Raw genomic sequence first — 9,770 nt, 5'->3', positions numbered from 1 at the left:
TTACACGCAAATGCACGCGATGCATTGAGCAGGAAAGACATACAAATCAGAGATATCACATTGACGTAATCGTTTTTTTTATTTAACACATTTAAAGAGGGAGGGTCATTGCTCGAAACGTCGCCCATGAAATATTTATTTTATTTTAAGGCCACGATGATGTTAAATCTTAACACGATGATGTTGTTGACGAATGTGTTGCGTGTTGTTGTCGTTGTTGACTGCTTGTGCACCACTGCCAACGCAGCAGCAGCATCACGAAATAATGTGTTTAATGTCCGTGTTTTGTTGCTGGCCACGTGCTCACAAAACCGATGTTGTGTCGTACACCTGCTCTCTTTCGTTCGCCCTACAACTGTATTCCTCCGACCGTGTCGGGTGGCGAAGGGCGTACGACACACATTGGCAATTTTTTTTGGAATGTTTTACTTGCGCGGCGCTTTGAGCTAGAAAGTAAAAATTTTGTCGCGGACAATTTTCAAGGAAATTAGTTGGGAGGAGGCGTTTGGACCGGACCCAGCGTGAAGACGGCGGAATGAGGGCCGATAGGCGAGACAATGAGTCAGTCTACTCAACGACCTCGCCTCGTACACAGGAGGTCGTGGGTCCGATCCCGACCCTGATGCCTGCTGCTGTATATTTGAAGGTTGCGTGTCTCTCTCTCATCATCACCATCACGGTGGCTAGGAGATGTTAACGACCTCGCCTGGTCTACGCGACGTCGTGGGTTCGATACCGACCCTGATGCCTGCTGCTGTATATTTGGAGTTTGCGTGTGTCTCTCTCTCTTTCTCATCATCACCATCACGGTGGCTAGGAGATGTTAACTACCTCGCCAGGTATACAGGAGGTGGTGGGTTCGATCCCGACCCTGATGCCTGCTGCTGTATATTTTGAGTCTGCGTGTCTCTCTCTTCCCGTGGTCGAGTGGATTTTTCTCCGGGTCCTCTGGTTTTTCCCTCCACATTTAGAATCGCCACGCGTTTAGAGTATTTGGCTGCTGTACATTTCCAAGCCATGAAGATGATGATGATGAGCCACAATGTTGAGCTATCATTGATGATAGCCGGGTCGCTTCTGAAACAGAGCTATATAGCAGCTCAGTGGGCCTTATCATGGAAACAAATTAAATAGTAAAATACGCAGTAGTTGTGAAATAGTCAGAGGCGGCAAACTACGTCCCCACAGAGATGGAACCGTGAGATCGCTCCGTACGCACGATCGCAAGAGGTGGTAGCGGCATGGGGATGCCTTCATCCAGCAGTGGATTGACCATGGCCGCTGACGACGATGATTATGATGAATAGATGATAAGAATCATGATGTTCGCCAAATGATGATTCCTCTGTGTTCTAGAGTGGTGCGTCGAGCTCATGGAGAAGCGGTGGTGCAGTGGCGACGAACCCGGCGACCCGAGTTCGATTCCCGCTCACGGTCACCAACACCGGTGAACCGGTCCTGGTCCTCTCCTAGGTAGACTCAGCCTCAAATGAGTAACTGGTGCGGTGTGTACAGGCGTCGTGCTGGCCAACCCATCCCCTCGTCTGCCGTGCCGGCCTTCATAGGTGCTCGCGAACAGCACTTTCCCCAACAGTTCGTTAAAGGTTACACGGGATATCTTTATCTTTATACGTAAGTTAATGTGTGCATATGTGTAAACATGAGTTTGGTATACTGTGTACTATATGTGTATGTGTGTATATTTTAGTGTGTCTGTGTGTGTATTTATATGTGCACGTATGTCACTATATATATGTGTGTGGCTGTGCTTGTATGTATACATCGTGTGTGTGTGTATGTGGATGTCGTGGTGACGTCACCGCCACTTAGTGGCGAATGGCGGTTGTTGTTGTTGTTGTCTATTTGTGTGTACACTGTATATATACATATATATGTACAGTTTAGTGCGCTGTTTATATTTGATTTTGTGTGTTGGAATATTACGTGTAGGTGTATACGTTTCGTTTGTTGGTGCGTACACACGTTTTTTACACGTGTTTTGCTATTTTGTGTATCATTATGTATGCGGGTTTTATTTTTTATTGAAACAAAAATACGAATTAAGTTAACGCGTAGTTTGTTACCACAGACAATATTACGATTCCTTCAAACAACCACCGTGGCCTTGAAAGTACAAAAATATATAATAGGCGACGTTTCGTGGCAAAAATAAATGCAAAAAGTCCATTAGAGACCGTGCGGCTGATGGGATTCGTAAATAATGATTTTACTTATCAATGCAGAGAGACAGATAACGGGAAGTAAGCGACATATTGCGCACTTATTTTAAGATATAACAAATTATTTGGCGAAGCTGCTACACGAGCACAATTCGCCAATAATATTAATAACAACGACGCGACCTTAAAAAGTGGAAAAATATAATCGGCGACGTTTCGGACAAATGGCCCTTCAAAGGATACAAATGACGAAGGGTGATTATATGCAGAAGGACCATTGTCCGAAACGTCGCCCGCTTACATGTTGTTTATTTAAAGGCCGCACTCCGGTGTTGTTCATCACGTGGGCCTTCCTCTTTGTGAGCGCTGCGTTCGGCCTCAAACTCCATCATCTTCAACAGCTCATTTGGTAGAGCCGATGACTGTAGTGATACACAAACACGTTTCGTCAATAATGATAACAACGTGGCCTTTCAAAAGAGAAAAAATATAATCGGCGACATTTCGGGCAAATATCCCTTCAAATGACGTAAATGCAGAAGGGCTATCAACGTGTGAAGAAGGCCCATTGTCCGAAACGTCGCCCCGCTGCGTGTTGTTTATATAAAAGCCACACCGGGGGAGCCTTCCCCTTTGTGAGCGCTGAGTTCGGCCCACTGCTCCATCACCTTCGATAGCTCAGTTGGTAGAGCGGAGGACTGTAGATGAACGCGCTTGGCTGACATCCTTAGGTCGCTGGTTCGACTCCGGCTCGAAGGACGATTATTTTTAAAATATTTTTTTTTCTGAATACTGACATAAACTTGTTGACTGTAATGGATAACTGTTCATAAAGGCTTAAATGTCAGATTTTTTTTATCATCATTGGTTTAAGCGAGCCTGGCTTTGCTGATGCGACGCCGAATATATGCAATATATATGCAATGGAAAACGACGGCGTGTGTCACACCCGGCCGCCTTTGTCTCCCCAAGTGCCGACGTTTTTTACACGTCGCTGCAAGGTTAAGGCTGAGTCGACTTAGGGGTAGGCCCGGGACAGGTCAGTACACCGACTGGGCGCGAAATGAGAGTTGGTGAGTTGATGAGGCACTGAATGTCGAAGCCGTACCACAGTGTTTCCTTGCGTTGAACCGCACGGCTGATGAGATGTGTCAAATATATATTAGTAAAAAAATAATAATTATCTTTTGGAGAGACAGATATGGGGAAGGATATCATCTGCTTGCTTGTTTTGTTATCAATACTAAAACTTCTCCACCTCGCTCCGTCTTTTTCGCGTTCACCAATGGAATCCTGTACCCCATTCAAATACTTATACTGGTAGGAACCTCCTGGTTACACCAGCCCACAGGGGATTGTTGTGTCCGTCCGTCCGTCGTGCATCCAAAAATGGGAGGGGTGGGGCTGGGTGGAGAGGGGAGGGTGGGGAAGGGATGGGTGGGGAGGGTGGGGCTGGGTGGGGCTGGGTGGGAGGGGTGGGGCTGGGTGGGGAGGGGCTGGTCACCCCGTGGTGCCCTTATAAAACTCAACGTTTAACCTACTCACGCCGGCTTGTGCCCGCCCCTCACAGTCGGGCATATTTGCGGAATACACCACGCCGCCGTTGACCCTGCAGGCCGTTGACCCTGCAGGCCATTGACCGAGCAACCCAACGTTCCGACCAGCTCCCTCCGCAGCAGGAATGTGTTTAAACTCGTGTCACGCTGCACACGCCGGATGATCGTTAAACACGCCCCCCCCCCCCCACACACACAGTGACGCGGTAAGCAATTAGCGCGCGCGCGTGTGTGTGCCCGCGATGCGCGTTCATTGCATAGCGCGTCACGTGGGGAACGTGTTCAATAATCATCGGGCGCGGGCGGCGCGCGACGATTGTAATTTGCGCGTGAATTGGAGTAAAGTGGTAATGGCGGAAAGACGGAGCGTAGTTGAGTCGACAGACCTGGAGTCTGGGGAGATGTCTATGTGTGTGTGTGTGTCTGTGTGTGTGTCTCTGTGTGTGTGTGTCTCTGTGTGTGTCTGTGTGTGTGTCTGTGTGTGTGTGAACCGGTCCCGGGCCTCCCCTAGGTCGACTCAGACTTAAATGAGTACCTGGTGCGGTGTGTCATAAACATCGCCACTGGGGAGACAAAGGCGGTCGGGCGTGGTGCTGGCCACCCACCCCCTCATTCGTGTACCATTCCGGCCTTCATAGGTGCTCGCTAACAGCACTTGCCCCTACAGTCTGTTAAGCCTATACTGGGGATCTTTTATCTTTGTGTATGTTGAACTCTTTCGCACCGTACGTAGCCGACCCTTCGAATCGGAGGTGCGGGGGTAGGACAACAAACTAAACACAAAAATACGTTCTAAAGAAATAAGTTTGTCACTCTGGATGATGATGATGATGATGACGATTTTAAAGTGTGCAGCTCCAACGGCTTCCTAATATCGGATGGAAGAGCGTTCCAGACGGCCGCAGAAGCGCATCTGAACAGCGCGCGTTGCAGTGAACATCCTTGCTGGGTCGTATTATATCATGATAATTCGCAACGATCAATCTTACGAATTATGTAACAAATTATCTTGCTAATTATATTACGAATGGTATTACGAATTATTTTATGAATTATGTTACGAATTATATTACGAATGGTATTACGAATTATTTTATGAATTATGTTACGAATTATATTACGAATTATATTACTATTTATGTTACTTGTTATATTACGAATTATATTACTGTTACTTCTTATATTACAAATTATGTAACGAATGATGTTACGAATTATATTTAGAATTGCATTACGAACTATATTACGAATTATATTACGAATTATATAAAGAATTATGTTACGAATTATATTAGGAATTACATTGCGAATTATATAACGAATAATATTACGAATTATATTGCGAATTATATTACTTCTTATATTACGAATTATATTGAGACTTATATTACGAATTATACTACGAATTATGTTACGAATTTTTTTTATTACTCGCAATATTTTATTTTACACAATGTACTTATATATATAATAAAAATGCAATTGTTGTCATTTTGCGTAAAATATAAATGCCAGCTTTTATAGTTAATTATTCTTTATAATCGTTACCATCCCTGTCTCAATCCCCTGCTGGGCGAAGGGGGTTGCTTGACCATACTTCACCACTCTGGTCACTGGGTTGGTGACGTGTGTGGAGGAGGGGGGGTGGAGGAGAGAGGGGTGGAGGGGAGGGGGGTGGGGGAGAGGGGGGGGTGGGGGAGAGGGGGGGGGTGGAGGAGAGGGGGGGGGGGTCGTTGAATCGAACTGAGTTTGCCCGGTTCGCAACGCAGTGCGCTAACCACTGCGCCACCGCTCCATAGTTGAGTGTGGACGCGTGAGATTTCACCCGGCAGCAGTGGTCGTGGTCTATCCACTGCTGGACGAATTCCTCCTTCTCCTCTCCTTGCCCGCCCCTACTGGACATGACGGTTTCGCTCGTCGGATTCCTCCGGTGTGAGTACAAATTATCATCCAGATTCTCTCTCCACGCGTTATCTTCCTTTCGATGCGCGCAAAAACTCCCCAACTCCCCAGCCACCTCGCGGTTCCGCACGCGCGCCCATTGACGATCCCCGCGGCTCCGTCTCTCTCCGCGGTGGTTGCCGGTGGCACCGTCTCCCGAGCGCCTTCCCGGCCTTCGGCTGCCGTTCCTTCACCGGCCTCGCCCTCACGGCGCGCGGCCCGACCACAAAGGCCACTCGCTTCACTCACTCACTTACCTACCCCCCCCCCCCTCGATATCTCTCTCGATCTCTCTCTCGATATCTCTCTAATCCACATCTCCCCCTCCCCCCGCTCTCTCTCTCGTCCTCCACCGAACGCAACGCTCCTTTGCGCACTCTCCATCACACCCCCTTGTGTTCCGTCGCCTCTGCCGCTCTACGTACGGGCGGGGGGGGGGGTCTCGTTCTCCCAGAACACCCGCGTGATGACGCCCATTGGGGACAACGCCATGAGTGCGTGTTGATTGCGAGCGAGCGGACGGAACTACGAGCAGCAATAAGCCGCTTGTGCTGCTGCCTCGGCGTAGAGCGTCTTCATCACACGAGGCGCCGGGATGCTGCTGGATGCTTCGAGAAAGCTACCCCCCCACCCCACCCCACCCACGCGCCTCGGCCTTTCTCCAGAACGGGCCGTGCATATCTCTGATCCGCGCGGATCGTACCGTGCCGTGATGCGCGCCGATTGAAAGAAGACAAAAAAACTCCCTTGGGCACGCGCGTTCACGTGGTAGCTGCTGTACGCTCCATTTTCGGTGATCAAATTGAGGTTTTAAAAAAATGTATTTAACAAAAATAAACTCCTCTATCCTCTTCCCGAGTTCCCCTCTTCATCTTATCTTTTTATCCCTCCCCCCCCTCCATCCCCCAGTTGTGTGTTTTTTTTTTTACAATTTTATTTAAATGTTTTTTTTTTTTACTTCTCTGTATCGCTATTCACACCTCCGGTTAGCACGATTGGCTACGTACGGTGCGAAAGAAGTTCAACGTACATTTCTACAGGCAGGAAACTGCCAAACAACAGGAAGTGGCTCTTCTTCTGAACAGAAGTTCAACGCGAAATATGTTTTTTATCTTTTATTTTTTATTTTATTTACCTACGTGACTTTACCGAAAGAACCAAGAGTATGGATCCTTGCAGTCACGACAACTTCCAATATAGACGTTCAACATCCATGCTCAGCTATTGAATCGTATCGTTTTGCGTGTATATATGTATGTATGCTCAAAGCACTTGCACCAATAGTTTGTTCATAAGGCTATACGGGGACCTTTATCTTTGTATATATGCAAGCATGTATCCCGATTTTGATTCCTGTTCACGACCAACATCGATGAAGAATATCGAAACCGAATCTGGGCCCATCCTAGGTCGACTCGGCCTTAAATGAATACCTAGTAAGGTAAACATTGCCACTAGGGGAGACAAAGGCGGTCGGGCGTGGTGCCGGCCACCCCACCCCCTCTTATGTGCCGTTCCAGCCTTCCACTTGCCCCAACAGTCTTTCAAGGCTATTCGGGAGATTTTTATCTTTGTGTTCAAGGGTGCTCGCTAACAGCACTCGCCCCAATATATGTCAAGGCTACACGGGAGAACTTTTGTCTTTGTGTATATGTGGATTATCTGAACCTGCCCTAGACTGCCCCTAGGTTGCGTGATCCTCAAATGAGTACCTGGTGCGGTGTGTAAATATCGCCACTGGGGAGACAAAGGCGGCCGGGCGTGGTACTGGCCACCCCACTCCCTCGTGTGCCGTGCCGTGCCGGCCTTCATAGGTGCTCACTAACAGCACTTTGCCCCAAGTCTGTTTAAGGCTATACGGGGGATCTTTGTGTTTCGCGTGTATTCCTACGATGTCGGCGTTGTGTCCTCCGCATGTCAATCGATGCTTGTACCTCCTGAACTTTAACTGCGTCGATATTAAAAGTTGAGTTCAACTCGGACCCCCATAGCGTCAAGACGGGGTTCTTAGCGATCACAGCAACTGGCAGTCAACCAGCATTGATTCAAGCAAAGCCTGGCTCTGCCGATGATACAATTGTATCGTTGTTAACCGGTCCGGAGTGGTTTGATTTTGCTCGTCTTGAATCGATGCAATTTTAAATGACACGCTCCCAAAAACGATGCCGTGCGGCTGATGGGATGCGTGAGAAATAATTAAATACATTAACGTTTTTTTTTTAGATAAAACAGACTTCAGAAGGCAAACATGAGTCTGCTTATTTATTTTGATGTATTTTTTTTAATTCAGAGTAAATTAGCATACACTATATTATTTATGTTGTGGCTATGCTGCGTTGGCAGTGGTGCACACAAACACTATGAAGAAGGGGCATTGCCCGAAACGTCGCCTGTTGTATACTAGTCCCTTTTAAGGCCACACAGTTGTATATTAGGCTATACTGGGGAACTTTGTTTTTGTATTGTGTATGCATACACAGTATATGTATGCATATAATGTGCGTATGTGTATAAGACGCATACAAAAATAATGTTATTTATGTGTGTGTACATACATCTATGTGTGTGTGCGTGTGTATATATGTGTGTGTATATATATGTGTGTTGTTGTGTATATGTATTATACGTGTGTGTGGGTGCGTTTAAACAGCTTGCCTGTACGCATATTTACGAATTTTTTGGCGCGTGTAACTGCGTGCATGTCACGTGTCTTCGCGTGCTCGCTTAACAGCCCTTGCCCCAACAGTCTGCAAAGGCTATACACGTGGTGGGAGTCTTTGTCTTTGTATGTGTTACGCGTGCCCGAGGTTACGAGATTTACGTGTATATAGCGCAATGGGCAAACCATCGTGCCACCGCTCCTCACCACTACGGTATAAATGTGTAGCGTTTGCAAATGACAGCATAAAGCATAAACATTTGCACGCGGTTAATCATCTTGTGTACACAAAGCAACACAATTTGTATGCCTATTGAACTTCTTTCACACCGTACGTAGCCCATCGTGCTCATCGGAGGTTCGGGGGGGGGAGGAAAAAACGATGGGTCTCTGTGTGGTGAGTCTATAGGTATCTGTGTCATGAGTCTATGGGACTCTGTGTGATGAGTCTGTGGGTCTCTGTGTGGTGAGTCTATGGGTCTCCGTGTGGTGAGTCTATGGGTCTCTGTGTGGTGAGTCTATGGGTCTTTGTGTGGTGAGTCTATGGGTCTCTGTGTGGTGAGTCTATGGGTCTCTGTGTGGTGAGTCTATGGGTCTTTGTGTGGTGAGTCTATGGGTCTCTGTGTGGTGAGTCTATGGATCTCTGTGTGATGAGTCTATGGATCTCTGTGTGGTTAGTCTATGGGTCTCTGTGTGGTGAGTCTATGGGTCTCTGTGTGGTGAGTCTATGGGTCTATGTGTGGTGAGTCTATGGGTCTCCGTGTGAGTCTATGTTGAAAAAAATCAGTTCTAAAGAAATTAGTCTTCAAGAGAATAATTTGTGTATGGTGAGTATCATCATCATCATAAAACCCACACCATCGCAAGCCCCTGTCTATGCACTGCACGCGTGTACACTATAATTCTAGACACGCACGGTATATCTTACCACTATTAAAAACACAATCATCTATGCCCTCGAGTTGACTGGCTGGCTGGCTGCTGGCTGGCCTCCTTCCCTACCACCCAGACGATAGCTCTGTTGTCAGTAGCGGCTGCTCTGGTCCCCGTTGCCACCGTAGCTAGCTGGGTAACTGGCTACACCAGATTTTCTTTTGCCGCGTAACAAATGAACATTGCGTTGAGTTCAAACGGCGGACGACGTTCGCACGACGTAGAAGAATAATAACGATAGATTGTGACCGTGAAGAGATTGGAGGAATGCATGCAGAAAGACTGACCACGGTTGATTTTTTTTAAAATCGTTCACACTTTTTCAATTAGTGATTCCATTATGAATGTCATTGTTTCCCCAATAATATCCCTTAAATCCTATGGAGAATATAAAACAATCTCACAATACATAATATATTGGCGTTTGATTATTACGTGGGGAAAAAAAACGTATTTTAGTGCTTCGAATGCAGCAGGAGGACAGTGAGAGGAGCATCAATT

The 9,770-nt window shown here is 47.0% G+C and overlaps 1 non-coding gene across 1 annotated transcript; it reads left to right on the top strand.

Annotated features, from left to right (window-relative positions):
- Positions 1-2,847: 2,847 nt before the first annotated feature.
- TRNAY-GUA (transfer RNA tyrosine (anticodon GUA)) lies at positions 2,848-2,939 on the top strand. The gene is given in 2 exon segments: positions 2,848-2,884; positions 2,904-2,939. It is a non-coding gene; the product is annotated as a tRNA-Tyr (tRNA).
- Positions 2,940-9,770: the final 6,831 nt, after the last annotated feature.

Source organism: Lampetra planeri, chromosome 53 (genome assembly GCF_965212315.1).
Source record: "Lampetra planeri chromosome 53, kcLamPlan1.2.h2, whole genome shotgun sequence".
In the NCBI taxonomy this organism is placed as follows: Eukaryota; Metazoa; Chordata; class Hyperoartia; order Petromyzontiformes; family Petromyzontidae; genus Lampetra; species Lampetra planeri.
Note: the sequence above shows the minus strand (reverse complement) of the source record. Positions and strands in the feature narration are given on the sequence as shown.